This window comes from Bufo bufo, chromosome 6 (genome assembly GCF_905171765.1).
Source record: "Bufo bufo chromosome 6, aBufBuf1.1, whole genome shotgun sequence".
In the NCBI taxonomy this organism is placed as follows: Eukaryota; Metazoa; Chordata; class Amphibia; order Anura; family Bufonidae; genus Bufo; species Bufo bufo.
In genome coordinates this window covers 172309295-172329768 of record NC_053394.1, presented here as the reverse complement: position 1 = coordinate 172329768, position 20474 = coordinate 172309295, and the positions used below count along the sequence as shown (strand labels likewise).

General features: G+C 43.8%; 1 pseudogene; it reads right to left on the bottom strand.

The window, feature by feature from the left end:
* Nucleotides 1-763: 763 nt before the first annotated feature.
* The window catches only part of LOC121005602, a 167271-nt pseudogene continuing 147560 nt past the window's right edge, over nt 764-20474 (bottom strand).

The window sequence follows — 20474 nt, the reverse complement described above, 5'->3', positions numbered from 1 at the left end:
GGGATCTCTCAGCAGATTTGTATTTATGAAACTGGTTGACCTGTTGCATGTGCACTTGGCAGCTGAAGGCATCTGTGTTGGTCCATGTTCATATGTGCCCGCATTGTTGAAAAAAATTGGGTTTTAATGTATGCAAATGAGCCTTTAGGAGCAACGTGAGTGTTGCCTCTCTGCAACTGACATTCCCTCTCTACTTTGATTGACAGAGCCAGGCTTGATGACGTTAGAAATACTCACTTCATCCATTTGATGGCGAAGAGCACGCTGCGGTCATCTTGCTTAAAGATCTAGCGAGACACTTGCGCGGTGCGTGATTAAGTCTTTTTGCTGGTCGTCACGGCGCACGAGATTTCATGTGGGATCTTCAAGATGGCCACGGAGGACTCTTTGTGCGCAAATGGATGAGGTGAGTATGATTTTCTTTTGATTTACTGCCATTTTAGGGAAAATGTATTCATTACCACGAAGCATGAGGAAATTTGGCTTTGTGGCAAATTGAATTTTTCCTGAAATTCGGATTGAAGTCTACTTCGTGAACTTCGATTTGCTCAACACTAGTTGTGATATCCTAGAGGTCTGCGATTTAAATACATATATGTTAGAAAATTGTCCGTTCTCTAAACAAATAATTGTAATCATAAAATTCGGAATACCTCTTTAAGTAGATGTAGTGAGCAGCACCAGGTTCTGTCCTAAAGGTTTGGTATAGTTTATTAACTAACAGGAGAGCAAGCACGCATATACTGATTAGTAGGTCTAAGTAATGACTTCTAAAACTCTGAGGATTTATAAGATTATCTAGTCCATAGTGACCTGCAGCTGTAAGTTCATACATCTTATGTTTACAGAATAACATGGCACAAGCCATAATGAATAGATCTGTCATAATTTGTGGACTTTGAATTTCTCAGGACCTTCTGGAAAGGCAAGACAAGTGTGGCTTGGAGAGGCTTACTTTGTAGGTCTGATCATTGTTAGCAATGTTAGGTCTGATTTTATTGTTAGCAAAAGTTGAATTAATATTAATAAAAATTCAGTCCAGATATGTGATGAATTAGTTACAGCAGCGTTCTTTATTTTCTTCAATATGCCAACGCTCTCATTGCCTGTCAAGGAAACAGAGTCCATAAGTTCATTAGCTTAGATACTCAAAAGAACAATATTGCCTTCTTCAGAGGGGATAAAAGCCATTACATTTCCAAATAAAAGTGAACTGTGGCTTAGATCATAACTTAGATATGAAGAGTACAGGGGGCAGGTACCTGACCATCTGTCTGTTAAAAGGAATGTGTCCACTAGACAGCACCTTCTAAAATGCACTACTTTTGGGCCAGCGGATGGGAAATCTTTTAAATAAAAGAGAGGGTAAAACTCTCCAGTTATCACAGATGTTTGGTTTCAGTTGGTAAATACCCAGGTAATTTGTTTGGTGTCAGTTGCTGTATCACATTTTAATTTAATATAAAAATTATTTTGGTAAGATTCTAACATTATTATACGTAAACAAATTTCTTCTCACCTCGTCTGGTTCTTGTAGCTCCTGGTATGCTGGATCCATAAACAGATGTTCAAATGGAGTTTTCGAATCCTTCATTAGTGAAATCTGGGGGGGGGGAAACATTTTAAGGCAGTGGCTAAATGACAAAATCCACCAGATTTCACAGCCCTGAAAGCACTTATTGTTAAATTGCCCCAGCATAATTTTCAGTTCTCCATCCCATGTTTTTCATACCTTCTCTAGTATAGGATCATTTCCATTCTTGAATTTCTGTGTATGTTCTACTTGTAAGACAGCATCATGAACCGTGAGGAAAAAGACATCAGGCTTGATTGTGTCATCAAAGAAAGAGCAGTCCTCCATTTTCTTAAACATGTTATCTGCAGAAATGAAAGATGTGACTACTTCCAAATCACCAGGCTCTTCAGACCACTATAGCATTTCTGCTGCCATTAAATGCAGTGTGATTAGTAACCTAATATTTTTTTCCAGTAGATTTCCATTTGTCGAAGCCCATTGTCACCATGGTCATATCAATTACAGTAGTCTGACTGCTCATCAATGGATAATTTTGCCATTTATGATTGGTAGATCACTTATCATTCCCTACATACTTTTCATTTGCTTGTGGCCCATGGTTGTGTAGACTAAAAGAAGACTGATGGACACTACACATCCTGGGCTGGCAGCAGTTTCATATATTTGGTATTAATAGAATTGTCCCAGATTCTACATCTGATACCAAATTTCCCAATGATTCATTTCAGGATTTTCCAATTAAAGGGGTTATCCCATATAAAGTATTTATCACCTACCCACGGGATAGAGCATGTGTCTGATTACACGAGGCCCAACTGATGGGTTCTCTGAGTCTCCTCTCAAACTGGAGCATTAGTGAAAAAAGTTAATATAGTGGGACCGCGCTGCTCCTCATTCACACACAGAGCGTTTTTCCACGAATGCAGGTATTCACTTTATCTGGCCCAAGACAGACGCCCTTCAGTTGGATCGCAGTGTGCTTCTACACAGATTGAAACTCAGCATATCTATGCTGGATCATCGTAGGCTCCTCTTCAAGATGTCATAAACTGCACAATAGTGAGAGTACCTCCGGCACAGTTAAAAATTCTGCTTTATTATACTCACAGAAATAAAAAGATTTTTCAGCATATCAATATAGCAATATTCTTTATTTTAATAATACATCCAATGTCTTCTTATACTCTGGATGTATTATTAAAAGATGGCCTTAGGGATGACATCTTAAATAAGAAAGAACTTGAGTACCTAACTGTAAAATATCCAGTAACCCCGGTGATATACCACCTACCAAAAATAGTGTCTCCTTAAACCCCCAGGCAGGCCCATAGTTTTGGGGATCAACTCCCTTACAAGCAGGATCACTGAGTACATAGACTTTCACCTACAAAAATATGTCACATGAATTCCTTCATATTTGAAGGATACGGGTAGTGTATTAGATCTGATAAAAAAACTAGATGTGCATCGAGAGGAGGTATGGCTGGCGACAGTCGACGTGACATCATTGTATACTGTGATACCGAAGGCCTTAGGAGTGAAAGCTATAGAGAACCAGGTGTTAAAAGACCCACTAATGACAGACACACAAGGTACATTTATCTTGAGGTGCGTAGAGTACTGTCTAGACCACAACTATTTCTGGTTTGATGGGAACTTTTATGTCCAATGCATCGGAACTGCGATGGGTGCGAAATTCGCACCCAGTTTCGCAAACATTTTTATGGGGGCATGGGAGGAGGAGAGCATCATCCCGATACTAGGAAAGAAAACCTATGGAGGTGAATGGCGGGTATGGAGGAGATTCATCGACTACTGCCTTTTAATCTGGGTGGGAGAAAAAAGGGGGCTGGAAGCACTCATCCAGAATTTGAATGAGAACAACTGGAATTTGCACTTTACCAGTAATATAAGCAATGTGGAGGTTAATTTCCTAGATCTCTGTATTTCCTTGGAAAATGGAAAGTTGACTACAAGAACCTACTTTAAAGAAACAGACATGAATGCATATATTGATAGGACCAGTTGCCATCATGATGTATGGCTAAATAACATTCCAAAAGGGCAGTTTAAAAGAATAGCACGTAACTGTACAAAAGTAGAAGATTATAGGAAGCAGAGCAAAGTGATTAAAGAAAGGTTTGTGGAAAAAGGATATGAGGAGGAGGAGTTGGATGAGTGCCGAAATAATTTGGAGGCTTGTAAAATAGAGGGTGATTGTGGAAAAAAGCATAAGAAGGAGAGGGATTTCCATTTCATGTTCATGACGCAATATAATGCCAATGCAGGGTTCCTGAAAAACGCGCTTAAAAGAAATTGGGCAATACTGAAGAACGACCCCATCCTGGGGAAGGAGATACCTAGGAGGCCAGAAATTATATATAAGAAGGCTCCTAATCTGAACACACGTCTAGTACACAGCGTAATTTCGACTGTCCCCAAAAAAGATTATACGCAGAAATTGACATGGTGCGGCTTTTGTATAGGCTGCAAAAATAGAATCTTGAAAGATTAAGGAGCACCATGAAAAGAACCCTAGGGGTTTGAAATTCGTGGGAGTGGAACTGGTCAAACCCCATTGGCGGGGTGGGGACCCAGTTATGCAAATAAACAGAAGAGAGATCGAATGGATATATAAACTAAGCACCCTTCAACCTAAAGGGATGAATATTGAATTCGACCTCAAGCCCTGCTTAGTTTGAATGTATTTGGAATATTGGCATTGTAGTGCACCGGAGCAGTGAAAGTGTGGAGTAGTGAATTGTCCAGCAGGGGGAGGGAACCTACCTGGACGTGTGACTTTATGAATGAAGCACTTGGAAGTTGGTTGACCTAGCCGTGTTTGTAATACAATTCCCAATGGGGAGAGTCAGCATGAAAAAACTATATACAGTAATTGCGATATTTTGTATGTGGATTTCTGAAAGATGAATGGAATGTGTTTTATGTGTTTTATTTGGAATATGAGCATTTTGGAGAATTCCTTTGTGCAATTGGATGGGTAATATAATCATCAGCTGTGCCATGTTGGGGGAAGGGGGTTAAATAACCGCCTACCCTAGGCGTGGCAGATTCTCGCCCCTGACAAAGCTACATGTGAAACCCGGGTCGGGCTGTGCGGAAAGAATATTGCTATATTGATATGCTGAAAAATCATTTTATTTCTGTGAGTATAATAAAGCAGAATTTTTAACTGTGCCGGAGGTACTCTCACTATTGTGTGATTTATGACATCTTGCAGAGGAGCCTACGACGATCCAGCATAGATATGCTGAGTTTCAATCTGCGTAGAAGCACACTGCGATCCAACTGAAGGGTGTCTGTCTTGGGCCAGATAAAGTGAATACCTGCATTCGTGGAAAAACGCTGTGTGTGAATGAGGAGCAGCGCGGTCCCACTATATTAACATTTTACATTTGTGAAGAACCCACTTCATTTCGGGAGACCAGCAGCGCAAGTACCATTGAAACCTAGTGACTCAATTTATCTTATTTTATTGGAGCATTAGTGTGCTTATTGGTCAATTCACATCTACACGGCCGAAGTAGACAGCACTGGTAAAGGGAGTCTGTCACTTCCATATGGCCATATACAGCGCTTACATGGCGCTGTAGCACACCTATACATGATTCTAATGGTACCTTTGTTATTTTCTTTAGACATTCCGAAGCAGGAAAAACAACGTTTATTTCATATGCAAATGAGCACTCACAAGTGCCCAGGGGCAGTGTTCCGTGTGTAGGTGCCCAGGCTGCTCTGCCTTTTTAACCGTTACTCCTCCCCCAGCCTCTTCCTTTGCCCGCCCTCCTATTCACTTGTATCATCCCTAGGTCCGGCCGAGATCCCGCGCCTGTGCACTGCTTCGCCGGCTGGCGCATGTGCACTAGTTTAATTGATGCCGTACCCAAAAAGGGGCATTGCAGTGTGCATGCCCCGGCCCGGCGAAGCAGTGCACAGGCGCGAGATCTCGGCCGGACCTAGCGATGATACAAGGTAATAGGAAGGCGGGAAAAGGAAGAGGCTGGGGGAGGAGTAACGGTTAAAAAGGCAGGTCAGCCTGGGCACCTACACACGGAACACCGCCCCTGGGCACTTGCGAGTGCTCATTTGCATATGAAATAAACGTCGTTTTTCCTGCTTCTGGATGTCTAAAGAAAATAACAAAGGTACCATTAGAATCCTGTATAGGTGTGCTACAGCGCCATGTAAGTGCTGTTGGTGACAGACTCCTTTTAAGTCCAATAGATGGGAAGGGAGCAATGGACTGGCATGCACACTACAGCTCCATTTAAAAAGGGTACTTGGGCCTCCGTGTTCTCATAATCGAGCCAACATTTTTGCCTATTCTATGGACAGGTGATACATACTTTTCTTGGGATTAACCCTTTCAAGGTTTTATCCTAATTTAGAAAAGCCATTTTTATGCATCGATTTAATAGAGGTGCTCCCTTGCTTAGGATTCTTATCTCTTGGCCTCTGGAAAGAGCAGTTCCAAGGATCATTTCACTCTAGAGGACCTGTCCTGTCTTGCATTACACAGACAACCCATTGATTTGAAAGAGAACTGTGTAATGCTTAATTTCTCCTTTGGTTGCCCTGCAGAGAAATTAAACACAGTTTTTCTCACATGTGACAGCTGATTTCTGGGAATGGGAGTCGTAAAAGGGTAGATTTTGTGTTCGACTTATTTTCAAGGGACCCTTCTAACAAGTAGGGATTGTCCAAAGCAGAGAACCACTTTATTGTGTATATTTACCGTCACAAGCAGCAATGTAAGGATCTACATCAATCCTCCTAAATTCTTTAAATATCTGTGGGAGAAAATACGTACATTAAGGTGATGACATTACGCATTTTCAATGTTCTGATAATTGAATTCACAGCTATATTACACATTATATGAAATTACCAGCTTAAGGACTTTCACGGCGACCACATCAAGGAAAGTTATTTGGCTGAAATCAAAAATAACGCTGTGGATGGTCACTTTTGGGACAGAAACTTTAACGGGCAACTCTGAGTTCCAGTCTACTTGAATCTCAACTTCTTTTGTTTGAATGCCATCATTCTCAGGTCCTTGAGGATCTTCAGGGTCATCTTGTGAGTCATATCCCAAGTTGTCTATACCCACTGGGGTGATTATACCATTCTGAAAAAGACATAGACAATGTGTTCTTTCCTCTTTCAGTATGACCATTGATTGATGATGATGATGATGATGATGATTAAAATATTTGTCCCCCAATATTAAAAAATAACATTTAAGCTTTTGGTCATTATTTGCTGCTATGCTGAATTCACATTAGAACTTAGCACCCAGCACAGCGGTCAAACCATAAGTCACCTTTGACAATATGGGGGCCAAAAGAGAATGCAATGTACTTTGCAAACACAGTGTAAATTGAAAGCAGACATGTTGGTTATAGATTTCATGAATGTCCTCTACTTGTTTGGGCTGGTATGTAGTCAGTTCTACGTTGCTATAACAATTGATGTGGAATCCAATGATGTTAGTGTATATGAGGTCTGCTCAAATTTTTCCGGTATGTCTGCAGGGATTGGATATCAATATACACCTATTGGAAAAAAGTATTGGGACACACTTCTTAATCACTGAATTTAGGGGGTTTCATTCAGTCATATTGCCACAGGTGTATAAAATTCTGACTTTACAGACATTTGTCAAGGAATAGAGTTGTTCTAAAGAGACAACTGAATTAAAGTGTGGTACTGTCATTGATACCCCTGTTGCTTCAAGTCAGTTTGTGGAATTACTTCTCTCCTAGATATTCCCGTTCAATTGTAAGTGGGTATTGCAAAGCGGAAGTCTTCAGGAATCTGTTAGTGCAGTGAGTGTGAAACCTCTTGGTTACTGAACAAATTTGGCTTTGGGCCTATCCTAAGTGCATTCCCCTGGTAGAGGAATATGAGCTTCACTTCAGGGGAACCAGCAGGCTGCTGTCTAATTGACAGCTAACCCACTAGGGTCAGAAACACCAATGGTCAAATTTTTTTTAAATCAGGGATAGGCTGAGGTTAGAGCACACAGAGTTTGTGCTATATGGTAAGCGGTCTGAGGTCAAGGCAGGCAGAGATTGGTCCATACGGACGTCAGGTAGGGCAGCGAGGGTCAGAATCTAGCAAACGGGCAGAAAGTCGGTACATGTGCAGACAACAGTAAGGATACCTTTTCAGGATATTAGCATGCTGGAAAGTACAGCAGGGTTGTGTCATGGTGGCGCATCTTGCCTGCCACCATCCCTCTATCTGGGGTTGGCACGGCAATCGCATGACTCACCTAACTTCTGCCTGGCCACCCGACTCATGTGTCCTGCAGGCTGCAGCCAGGCTGCAAGGCCTATTCCAGTGTGTTTATAAGAAAGACTTTTCTCTGCAGCACTGCAGAAGTTAATTCCTTGATCCTGAGCTCAGCTGCTTGACTAATGAGCACATCAGTCCTCCTATATAACTGTGCTGCTGACCTCACTTCCTTGCCTGAGCAATTTGGTCTCTAAAGACCTTGCTAGGTCTCTCTAGCTTTCTAGAGTCTGTTAAGAGCTATAAACTATTTCTCTGCCCCTTTACTGACCACTGCCTGTTTCAGGTTGCCAGCCAATGGCTGGTGAAGATTTGGGTGCACACGTGCTGGCCTTAAACAGCTGGTGGAAGCGCACGTGAGGCCGTGCTGGCAAGCAGGCCAACTCCTGCATGGAGCGACACAGCAAGCCTGGCATCCAGACCTGCCAGAGAGAAGGAGACAGCAGGAGCCGTGAGCCGTGTTTGGGTTGCAAAGAGAGGTGGGCAGAGCAGCAGTGGCCTGGGGCCGCAGATGTAACAGAACCACAGCTACTCACCTATGAAGTGGCAGATCACATAACATTAGAGTGAGGTCATCAAGTGCTGAGGTGCATGGTGCATAAAAGTTGTAAACACTCTGCTGGCTCAATAACTGAAGAGTTCCAAAACTCCTCTGGCATTAACATCAGCACAAAATCTGTGCACTGGGAAATTCATGGCACGGGTTTCCATGGTCGAGCAGCTACATGCAAACCTTACATAACCAAGCATATCTGGCAGTCTGATGGATGAGTCTGGGTTTGATGATAGCCAGGAGTTTGGTGGAGGAGAGATAATGTTGTGGGATTGTTTTTCAGGGGGTGGCCTAGGCCCCCTATTTCCAGTAAAGGGAAATCTTAATGTTTTGGCATACCAAGACTTTTGTATGCTTTGTGGAGTTTCGCTCTGGTAGACAGGATTAGCGGAGGCAGTATAGAGGTAACAACAAGTTCTTTGGATCAAACAGTTCAGTGTTTTATTCACACTTTAGGCAGGTGACAAAACAAGCAGTCATATTCAAACAAAAAGTCACCTTGCGGTGTGGGTGGTAATTCACACCATGCAGCAATCCTTGACCATAGCAGCACAACCTGTTTTTACGCCAAACAGGTAGCAAGCCTTTATCCAGACACAAGGCTCACAGATCCCAACACAGAGAGGACTGGCTTCTGACCCAGCTGGCCTATTTAAGGACAACCAGGTGCTGCCACAACCCTGACCGACACTTAAAATCCAGTCCGTTATTGACCTCACCTGGCGTAATTCAGCCCAGCAGCACATGCTGGGAGTAAAATACCTGTTTTCCCAGACCAAACCTCTCACTGTGTCACAGCTTCCAACTTTGGTGGGAGCAGTTTGGAAGGCTCTTTTCTGTTCCAGCATGGCTATGCACTAAGGCACAAAACAAGGTTCATAAAAGCATGGTTGGGTGAGGTTGGTGTGGGAGAACTTGAGTGACCCACAGAGGGCCCTGACCTTAACCCATCAAACACGTTTGGGATGAACTAGAATGGAGATTGTGAGCCAGTCCCTCTCATCCACCATCAGATCCACCTCACAAATGCTCTTCTGGATGAATGAAATCCTTCCCAAAAGAGTGAAGGATGTTTTAGCAGTGGCGGCCATATAGGCACTTATCCCCAACACACATTTGGGTCAATTTCATTGGTATATTTTTGGAGCGTGGCAGGAAACCAGAATATCTAGAAAAAACCCACACAAACACGGGGAGAACATATAAACTCCATGCAGATGTTGCTCTAGGTTACAGTTGAAATACGACCATAATACTGCAATACAACTTTGCTAACCATTTAATCACTATGCTGTCTGAGTAGTAGATGACACCACATGTCGAACAGTGCTCATCAAATTAGTATTACTGCTCATTTGTCCCAGACCATTTTATTTGTTGTCACATTCTTTGTTATACAAAAAAAATGTCCTGCAGTCAAATGAGCAAAATCAAAAAATAAATAGTTAAAGGGGATCTCTCAGCAGATTTGCACCTATGCTGACCTGTGTATGTGCACTTGGCAGCTGAAGGCATCTATGTTGGTCCCATGTTCATATTAGCCTGAATTGCACATGATGCTTAAATAGGACTTGACCCTCTCCTGACATGTCTGCTTTAGTAACTATTTACATTCCTCATGTAATAACAATTCTGAAGCATCTATTCCTATGACTCTATGTTGTTCCATTCCTCTGTTATTTCTACTAGAAGTTATGAATTGCTAGCAGTCTGCAGTAAGGGTACAGATGGGTGTTACCAGTTGGTGGTGTGTCCCTACACAGTCTGACACCAGCAGCAATTACTGAGTAGAGTCTGACACACCCACAACTGGTAACATCCAGCAGTAACTTTACTGCAGACTGCTGGCAGTTTATTTGTAAGCTTCCAACAGGAATAATACAGGAAAGGCACAACATAGAGCCATAAGAAGAGATGCTCCAGAATTTTTATTACATGGGGAATGCAAGTAGTTACTAAAACAGACAAGTCAGGAATGGTGACAGGTCCCCTTTAAATATATGCAAATTAGCCTTTAGGATCAACAGGGGCGTTGCTGTTACTCCTACAGGCTCAACTCTCTCTGCAACTGCCGTGGCCTCTGTGCTTTGATAGGATCAGGCAGTGGATCATCATCACACCTGGCCCTGACTTCTCCTAAAGTCTCGCGCTAACGCTGTGTGCTTCTTATCCAGCACACGCGCAGTAAAGAAAAGAATCTCGCAGCGCAAAGAGAGAACTGGCGGCAAGCCTCTTCTTGTACTGCGTCGCATACTGAAGAAGACATTACCACGGCGCAATGTGAGACTTTAGGAGAAGTCAGGGACAGGTGTGATCAAGTTTACACTGGTTGGTCCTGTCAATCAAAGTACAGAGGGTGCGGCAGTTGCAGAGAGAGCAGAGCCTCTAGGTGTAATGGTAACGCCCCCATTGCTCCTAGAGGCAAATGTATTTGCATATATTTAAGCATACTTTTTCTCGCAATGTGGGCACATATGAACATGGGACCAACACAGATGCCATCAGCTGCCAAGCGCACATGCAACAGGTCAGCCAGTTTCATAGGTACAGATCTGCTGATAGATGCCCTAAACGTGCATACTTAGTATTACAAAGTCCATGAAGGCCATTTAGACTATCTGTTATGACACTGCTTTTTGGATTTTGGGATACTTGAAAATGTTATGACGGAACTTAACACAACACAATCTGGTCAGCGCAATCTATTTAAAGTGGATTTTGCATTATAAAGAAATTGTGTATGTTCTTTGTATATGGTTGAACCACAATTACCCCGGTTGTGGTTGCGCCCGCACGAAATCCGGAACCAGTCATTTCAATGGGGCTGTGTACATGTGCGTTGGTTTTTTCACGCATCACTTGTGCGTTGCGTGAAAATTGCAGCATGTTCTATATTCTGTGATTTTCACGCAACGCTGGCCCCATAGAAGTGAATAGAGCTGCGTGAAAATCGCTTCGCATCCGCAAGCAAGTGCGGGTGCAGTGCGTTTTTCAAGGATGGTTGCTAAGAGATCTTGTTTGTATACCTTCAGTTTTTTATCACGCGCGTGCAAAACGGATTAAGGCCTCATGCACACGAACGTTGTTTTTGCGGCTCGGATGCGGACCTATTCACTTCAATGGGGCCGCAAAAGGTGCCGACAGCACTCCGTGTGCTGTCCGCATCCGTTGCACCGTTCTGTGGCCCCGGAAAAAAAATATAGCATGTCCTATTCTTGTCCATTTTGCGGACAAGAATTTGCATTTCTACAATGGGCCACCTGTTCCGTTCCGCAAATTGCGGAAGGCACACGGTGGCTTACGTTTTTTGCAGATCCGCGGTTTGCAGACCTAAAAAAAACAGAACAGTCGTGTGCATGAGGCCTAAATCGCATTGCACCCGCGAGATAAAAACTGAACAACTGAACGCGATCGCAGACAAAACTGAATGGCTTTGTTTGCGAAATCGCGCATTTTTCACTGAACGCATTCGCAACGCATCTGGCCTTAGTTAGGCTACTTTCACACTGGCGTTTTGGTATCTGTTCCTGACATCCGTTCAGGGCTCTCACAAGCGGTCCAAAACGGATCAGTTTTGTCCTAATGCATTCTGAATGGAAAAGGATCTGCTCAGAGTGCATCAGTTTGCCTTCGTTCCGTCTCCATTCCACTTTGGAGGCGGACACCAAAACGCTGCTCGCATCGTTTTGGTGTCCATATGACGAAACTGAGCCAAATGGATCCATTCTAACACACAATGTAAGTCAATGGGGACGGATCCGTTTTCTATGACACAATCTGGCACAACAGAAAACGGATCCGTCCTCCATTGACTTTCAGTGGTGTTCAAGACGGATCCGTCTTGGCTGTGTTAAAGATAATACAAACGGATCCATTCTGAACGGATGTATTATCTGAACGGATCCATCTGTGCAGATCCATGACGGATCCGCACCAAACGCGAGTGTGAAAGTAGCCTTATATGGTTAAAGGGGTTTTCCAAGTGTTTTAGACTGATGACCTATCCTCAGGATAGGTCATCAGTATGCGATTGATGGAGGTCCGACAGCCCCGCCAATCAGCTGTTTGATGAGGCTACAGTTTATCAAGCACAGCGCCGTCTATTTGACTTGAATGGGACCGAGCTGAGCCTAGGCCATGTGACCAATGAACATGACGTCACTGGTCTAGGTAGAGGACGTGGGGACCGCATCAAACAGCCGATCAGCACGGGTGACCACCCCTATTCTAAGGGCATACCCTTCCCTGCACTAGAGATAGAAAAATGAATAAAAACAGATTTTTTAAAATAAATCTCACCATTAAGTTTAATCACACGCTCCTTAGTTTCACTGATAATGAAGGGTGAAAGTTTTGGGCCCCTTGCAGACGAGCGTGTCCGGATAAGGTCCGGTTTTGACTGAGATTGCGTTCCGTTGTTCAGTTTTTATTGCGCGAGTGCAATATGTTTTGCACGCGCGTGATAAAAACTGAATGTGGTACCCAAACCCGAACTTCTTCACAGAAGTTCGGGTTTGGGTTAGGTGTTGTGTAGATTGTATTATTTACCCTTATGTGCATCCGCACATTCAATTCTATGGGGCCTGCGTTGCGTGAAAAACGCAGAATATAGAACATGCTGCGATTTTCACGCAACGCACAAGTGATGAGTGAAAATCACCGCTCATGTGCACAGCCCCATAGAAATGAATGGGTCCGGATTCAGTGCGGGTTCAATGCGTTCACGTCACGCATTGCACTCGCTCGTATGAAAGGGGCCTTGTACTGACGGAATTTCAACCATACTAGCCACTTACTTAGATCCAAATATAATATAATAATGGCGAACATGTTATATTAAATAAGCTAAAGTACATATGTAAAACCATTCAGAGATCTCTCCCTATTCCCCCCTCCACACTTTTCTCACCCTCAACAACTGTTCTTGCTTCCAAACAGGAATGGGGTTGAAAATCTTTAACCACCTCCGGACCGCCTAACGCAGGATCGCGTTCCGGAGGTGGCAGCGCTGCGCAGAGTCACGCATATACGCGTCATCTCGCGAGACGCGAGATTTCGCTCAAAGCCGGCCCGCGCATGCGCATCGCGGGCCGGCAAAAGTTAAAGAACAATTTCGTCACCAGCCTGCCAGCAACGATCATTGGCTGGCAGGCTGGCGATTTTCAAAAAAACGAATCACAAGCCATATAACAGATCATATTAGTAAATATGATCTGTTATATGGCTTGTCTGCTCCTCTGCTGGTCCTTTTCGTCGGTTGGATCCAGCAGAGGAGCAGACTTCACAGTGAGTAGCACCAACACCACACTTTAGCCCCAGATCACCCCCTGCACCCCAATTAACCCTTTGATCACCCCTTGATCGCCCCCTGTCAATCAGTTAGTGAAAGACAAAAAGTGATCAGTGTAAACTGTCACTTTTTTTTCCCACTAGTATTGGCTGTTAGGTTTTAGGATAGTTTAGGCCCCTTGGTTAGGTAGTTAGCGATCGGTTAGCGCCCAGCCCACCGCACCGCAGTCACTGATTCGCTGATTAGCGTATCGCTAATCAGCATTTGTACTTTTATAGTATCTGTAAGTGATCAAAACTGATCACGGTCAGATCTATAATAGTATTAGTGTCACTTTAGTTCGCCCTCCACCCAAAACGCAGTGTTTGCCCGATCAGGCCTGATCGGTCGCCCCCACACGTGCGTTCACCCACACCCGCCCCACCGCAGTGACAAAAAATATATATTTTTTGATCACTGCACATTCACTTTGCAAGCACTGCGGCGATAAAAAAATCAGTTTTGATATTTTTTATCAACCGCAGCGGCCTCCGGTACTTCGCTAGCCTCCCCTTTGTAAGACAGGCTTGCTTTTTTTCTTGGGTAGTCTCAGGGAATACCCCTAAATTTAGTAGTCCAAAATGTCAAACAGGGGGTATTCTTCTGAAGAGGCCTACAGGATTCTGACCCAGTCGGATGAGGAATGGGAACCCTCATCTGACGAATCTAGCGGGTCAGAATATGAACCTGTAGAAAGCAGTGGCTCTCTGACCCAAAGTTCGGACGAGGAGGTGGAGATCCCTGATAGAACCAGGCGTACCCGGCCCCGTGTCGCTAGACCACAGGTTATGCAGGATCCGCTTCAAGAGCTGCAGAGTGGGGCTGGCGCTGCCGGATCACGTGGTGAGGCATACACCAGCAGCGCAGCCCTCCCTGGACCTAGTACCAGCACTGCCGTACAACATGGTGACGTGGCGAGCACCAGAAGGGCAGTTGAAGCTGGTACGGTGGCACGTGCAATAGTTACCCCGTCGCAGCCACCGCACAGACAGGCCCGTAGAGCCCCTAGAATCCCTGAGGTGCTGGCAAACCCTGATTGGCAGTCACCAACTTCAGCCGCACCTGTAGTTCCCCCTTTCACCGCCCAGTCTGGAGTTCGGTTGAGACGGCTCATATCGGTTCGGCCCTGGGATTTTTGAGCTGTTCTTGACTGCGGAGCTCTTGGACTTGAGTCGTGGCAGAGACAAACCGGTATGCCACACAATTTATATCCGCCAACCCGGGAAGCTATTATGCCCAGCCTTTCCGGTGGAAACCAGTCCAAGTTTTCCGAAATTAAAAATTTTCTGGGGCCTTCTCCTCAACATGGGTCTAACTAAAAAGCATGAATTGCGGTCATATTGGTCCACGAACCCGATTCATCACATGCCCATGTTCTCTGCTGCTATGTCCAGGGCACGATTTGAGGCCATCCTCCGTATCCTGCATTTTAGCGACAACACCACCTCCCGTCCCAGAGGCCACCCAGCTTTTGACCGGCTCCACAAAATTCGGCCCCTCATAGACCACTTCAACCAGAAATTTGCAGATTTGTATACCCCCGAGAAAAAACATCTGCGTAGACGAGTCCCTAATACATTTTACCGGGCGCCTTGGCTTCAAACAATACATCCCAAGCAAGCGTGCCCGGTATGGGGCCAAATTGTATAAGCTCTGTGAAAGGGCCACAGGCTATACCCACAAATTTCGGATCTATGAGGGAAAAGATCAGACCCTGGAGCCGGTCGGTTGCCCTGACTACCTGGGGAGCAGTGGGAAGACAGTCTGGGACTTGGTGTCACCCTTATTTGGCAAGGGGTACCATCTTTATGTGGACAATTTCTACACAAGTGTGGCCCTCTTTAGGCATTTGTTTCCAGAACAGATTTGCGCCTGTGGCACCGCGCGAACTAGTCGCGTGGGCTTCCCCCAACGGCTCGTTACCACCCGTCTTGCAAGGGGGGAGAGGGCTGCCTTGTGTAACGAAGAACTGCTCGCGGTGAAATGGAGAGACAAGCGTGACGTGTACATGCTCTCCTCCATTCACGCAGACACGACAATACAAATTGAGCGAGCAACCCGTGTCATTGAAAAGCCCCTCTCAGTCCACGACTATAATTTGCTCATGGGAGGGGTGGACTTCAATGACCAGATGTTGTCTCCGTATTTAGTTTCCCGACGCACCAGACGCTGGTATAAGAAGGTGTCTGTATATTTAATTCAATTGGCTCTGTACAATAGTTTTGTTCTCTACAGTAAGGCTGGGAGAACAGGATCCTTCCTCAAATTCCAGGAAGAGATCATCGAGAACCTCCTGTATCCAGAAGGTTCCGTGCCCCATTCACCTGTGTAGTTAGCCGTCTACACGAGCGACATTTCCCCAGTGTCGTTCCTGGTACCACAACCCAACCGTCCACCCCGAAAAAAAGATGTCGTGTCCTGTAGCAGGAGTGGAATAAGGCGTGACACCCGCTATTTCTGTCCTGACTGTCCTGACCACCCTGCCCTATGCTTTGGAGAGTGTTTCCGGAAGTACCACACCCAGGTACACACTTAGCATAGGGATTGCATCGCACAGGACAGGCACACAGGGCTATTAGGGCCCTTTTATTCACAGCTGCTGCAAAACCTCTCCTTTCACCAGGGATAAAGTGCATAACGTACTTCGCCACATCTTTGTGCGATTTGCGCTTTGCACATTGTCCATGGGGAAGGAGAGGTTTGTTCTATAAGGTAAAAAAAAATAAAAAAAAAAAAAATTACCGGTAAGTAAAAAAGTTAACGTTCAGTTAAAAAAAGTTTATATGTTCTGTTCCAAAGTTAATAAATTTATTGCGTTTGCGGCCTGGTTTTTTCTTTTTTGTTTTGTTTTTTTTACCTTCCAGGTGGACCAACCGATCGACTAGCTGCAGTGCACTGATGTGCATTCTGACAGAAGCATTGCGCTGCTGTCAGATTACACGCTAGTCGGTTTTCTCCTCTGCAGTAAAAGATACGTTTGCCGAGGCATATGAAGCTGAGGGAGGTGGCGGGTGTTCATATACTTTGGCAAACACTTTGTATATATAAAAAAAAAATCCTGGCAAGGATTTATTCATCCACATCGATTGATGTGAATGCAGAAATCTGGTTTGCCAGGGCATACGAGCTAAGTGGGTATGGATGTTGGGCGGAGCTCCTATGTCCTGGCAGACGCCTTTCCCCGCCTTTTTCTTTTTTTTGGCAGAGATTTTTTCATCCACATTGATCGATGCGAATGAAGAAATCTCTGCCGTTCATTTTTTTCTTTCAGCCCAGAGGCTGAACGGAAAAAAAAAAAATCTCATTACCCGTATGCTCAATATAAGGAGAATAGCAGAAACTCCTAATGCTGGGGCATACATGTAATGATTGCGGAGACCCTCAAATGCCAGGACAGTACAAACACCCCACAAATAAACACAATTTTGGAAAGAAGACACCCCAAGGTATTCGCTGAGGGGCATATTGAGTCCATGAAAGATTGAAATTTTTGTCCCAAGTGAGCGGAAAGGGAGACTTTGTGAGAAAAAAAAATCAAAGAAATCAATTTCCGCTAACTTGTGCCCAAATTTTTTTTTTTCTATGAACTCGCCATGCCCCTCATTGAATACCTTGGGGTGTCTTCTTTCCAAAATGGGGTCACATGTGGGGTATTTATACTGCCCTGGCATTTTAGGAGCCCCAAAGCGTGAGGAAGAAGTCTGGTATCCAAATGTCTAAAAATGCCCTCCTAAAAGGAATTTGGGCACCTTTGCGCATCTAGGCTGCAAAAAAGTGTCACACATGTGGTATCGCCCGTACTCAGGAGAAGTTGGGGAATGTGTTTTTGGGGGTGTCATTTTACATATACCCATGCTGGTTGAGAGAAATATCTTGGCAAAAGACAACTTTTCCCCATTTTTTTATACAAAGTTGGCATTTGACCAAGATATTTCTCTCACCCAGCATGGGTATATGTAAAATGACACCCCAAAACACATTCCCCAACTTCTTCCTGAATACGGAGATACCACATGTGTGACACTTTTTTGCAGCCTAGGTGGGCAAAGGGGCCCACATTCCAAAGAGCACCTTTCGGATTTTCACCGGCCATTTTTTACAGAATTTGATTTCAAACTCCTTACCACACATTTGGGCCCTAGAATGCCAGGGCAGTATAACTACCCCAAAGTGACCCCATTTTTGAAAGAAGACACCCCAAGGTATTCGCTGATGGGCATAGTGATTCATGGAATTTTATTTTTTGTCACAAGTTAGTGGAATATGAGACTTTGTAGAAAAAATAGAAAAAAAAAAAACACATCATTTTCCACTAACTTGTGACAAAAAATAAAAGATTCTAGGAACTCGCCATGCCCCTCACGGAATACCTTGGGGTGTCTTCTTTCCAAAATGGGGTCACTTGTGGGGTAGTTACACTGCCCTGGCATTCTAGGGGCCCAAATGTGTGGAAAGGAGTTTGAAATCAAATTCTGTAAAAAATGGCCGGTGAAATCCGAAAGGTGCTCTTTGGAATGTGGGCCCCTTTGCCCACCTAGGCTGCAAAAAAGTGTCACACATGTGGTATCTCCATATTCAGGAGAAGTTGGGGAATGTGTTTTGGCGTGTCATTTTACATATACCCATGCTGGGTGAGAGAAATATCTTGGCAAAAGACAACTTTTCCCATTTTTTTTATACAAAGTTGGCATTTGACCAAGATATTTCTCTCACCCAGCATGGGTATATGTAAAATGACACCCCAAAACACATTCCCCAACTTCCCCTGAATACGGAGATACCACATGTGTGACACTTTTTTGCAGACTAGGTGGGCAAAGGGGCCCACATTCCAAAGAGCACCTTTCGGATTTCACCGGCCATTTTTTACAGAATTTGATTTCAAACTCCTTTCCACACATTTGGGCCCCTAGAATGCCAGGGCAGTATAACTACCCCACAAGTGACCCCATTTTGGAAAGAAGACACCCAAAGGTATTCGCTGATGGGCATAGTGAGTTCATAGAACTTTTTTATTTTTTGTCACAAGTTAGTGGAATATGAGACTTTGTAAGAAAAAAAAAAAAAAAAAATCATCATTTTCCGCTAACTTGTGACAAAAAATTAAAAAGTTCTATGAACTCACAATGCCCATCAGCGAATACCTTAGGGTGTCTACTTTCCGAAATGGGTCATTTGTGGGGTGTTTGTACTGTCTGGGCATTGTAGAAACCTCAAGAAAACATGACAGGTGCTCAGAAAGTCAGAGCTGCTTCAAAAAGCGAAAATTCACATTTTTGTACCATAGTTTGTAAACGCTATAACTTTTACCCAAACCATTTTTTTTTACCCAAACATTTTTTTTTTATCAAAGACATGTAGAACAATAAATTTAGAGCAAAATTTATATATGGATGTCGTTTTTTTTTGCAAAATTTTACAACTGAAATTGAAAAATGTCATTTTTTTGAAAAAAAATCGTTAAATTTCGATTAATAACAAAAAAGTAAAAATGTCAGCAGCAATGAAATACCACCAAATGAAAGCTCTATTAGTGAGAAGAAAAGGAGGTAAAATTCATTTGGGTGGTAAGTTGCATGACCGAGCAATAAACGGTGAAAGTAGGGTAGGTCAGAAGTGTAAAAAGTGGCCTGGTCTTTCAGGGTGTTTAAGCTATGGGGGCTGAGGTGGTTAAATACGAACTCACCTTTGTAGTTGTCAGCTGTCCTTTCTTTATAAGCTTATGAATCTTTCTCAAGGCTTTTGTCCTTTTAGTAAAAACTCTGACACTATCAAATCCAACCTTCAAAAAAAGATACATTTCATAGTAAATAGTACATCTCTGACAGTATGTGCCCATTAAAGGTGTTGTCTGGCTTAAAAAACTCATTTAAAAATTCCTTTGGGCTTTTTCACACGAGTGGATGCCGTGCGTGTCATCCACAGCATGAATGACAGCCAAGCCCCGACATAACATGATTGATAATGCTCTTTGCCTCTCGGTGATCTTTTTGCTACAAAATCACGGTGACAACTTTATCTCACTGATTTTGTAGTAAAAAGATCACAGAGAGGCAAAGAGCATTATCAATCATGTTAATGCTCCGTGTCTCTGCTGTCCGGAGCGAGGTTTGGTTGTCATTCACGCTCTGGATGACACGCACGGCATCCGCTCGTGTGAACAGCCCTTTAGTAGGCAACTCTGAATTAATACAGCTGGAGTGGAGAACGGCTACAAAGAGTGTCTCTCTGGGCGGATTGGGAAAAAATCGAACATAGCCCCATATTATAAGTGGCTCTACATTGGCAGCATGTGGGGCCAACCAAAGTAGGTGGGGGTCATCAAGCTGTCAGCCATAGTAGTTTTGGTTGTTGGTGGGGCTAATGCAAAATTACAATGAAATACCCATAAAACATTAGGACGGAGCTGTCTGACCCTTATATGCAACTCTCCAGTCAAATTTGGAGCACCATCATCTTCTACACTGCCCTTTGGTCATATGGAGATATGTGGATCCCAGTCATTACATATATAGTCCAATACTGATACGAGTAGCACCATGGCTATATATAGAGTGAGATATGGAGCTGTAGAATTATATGTACAGTCCTATGCTAATATATGGAGCACTTGTATTACATGTAGTACAACCTATGGTAGTACATGTCAACTTTATGCAAAACTATTAATCAATAGGAGAAGTGCTATAATATTATACTACAGGGCAGAGGTTGTGGTTTGTGTGTAGACCTGTGCC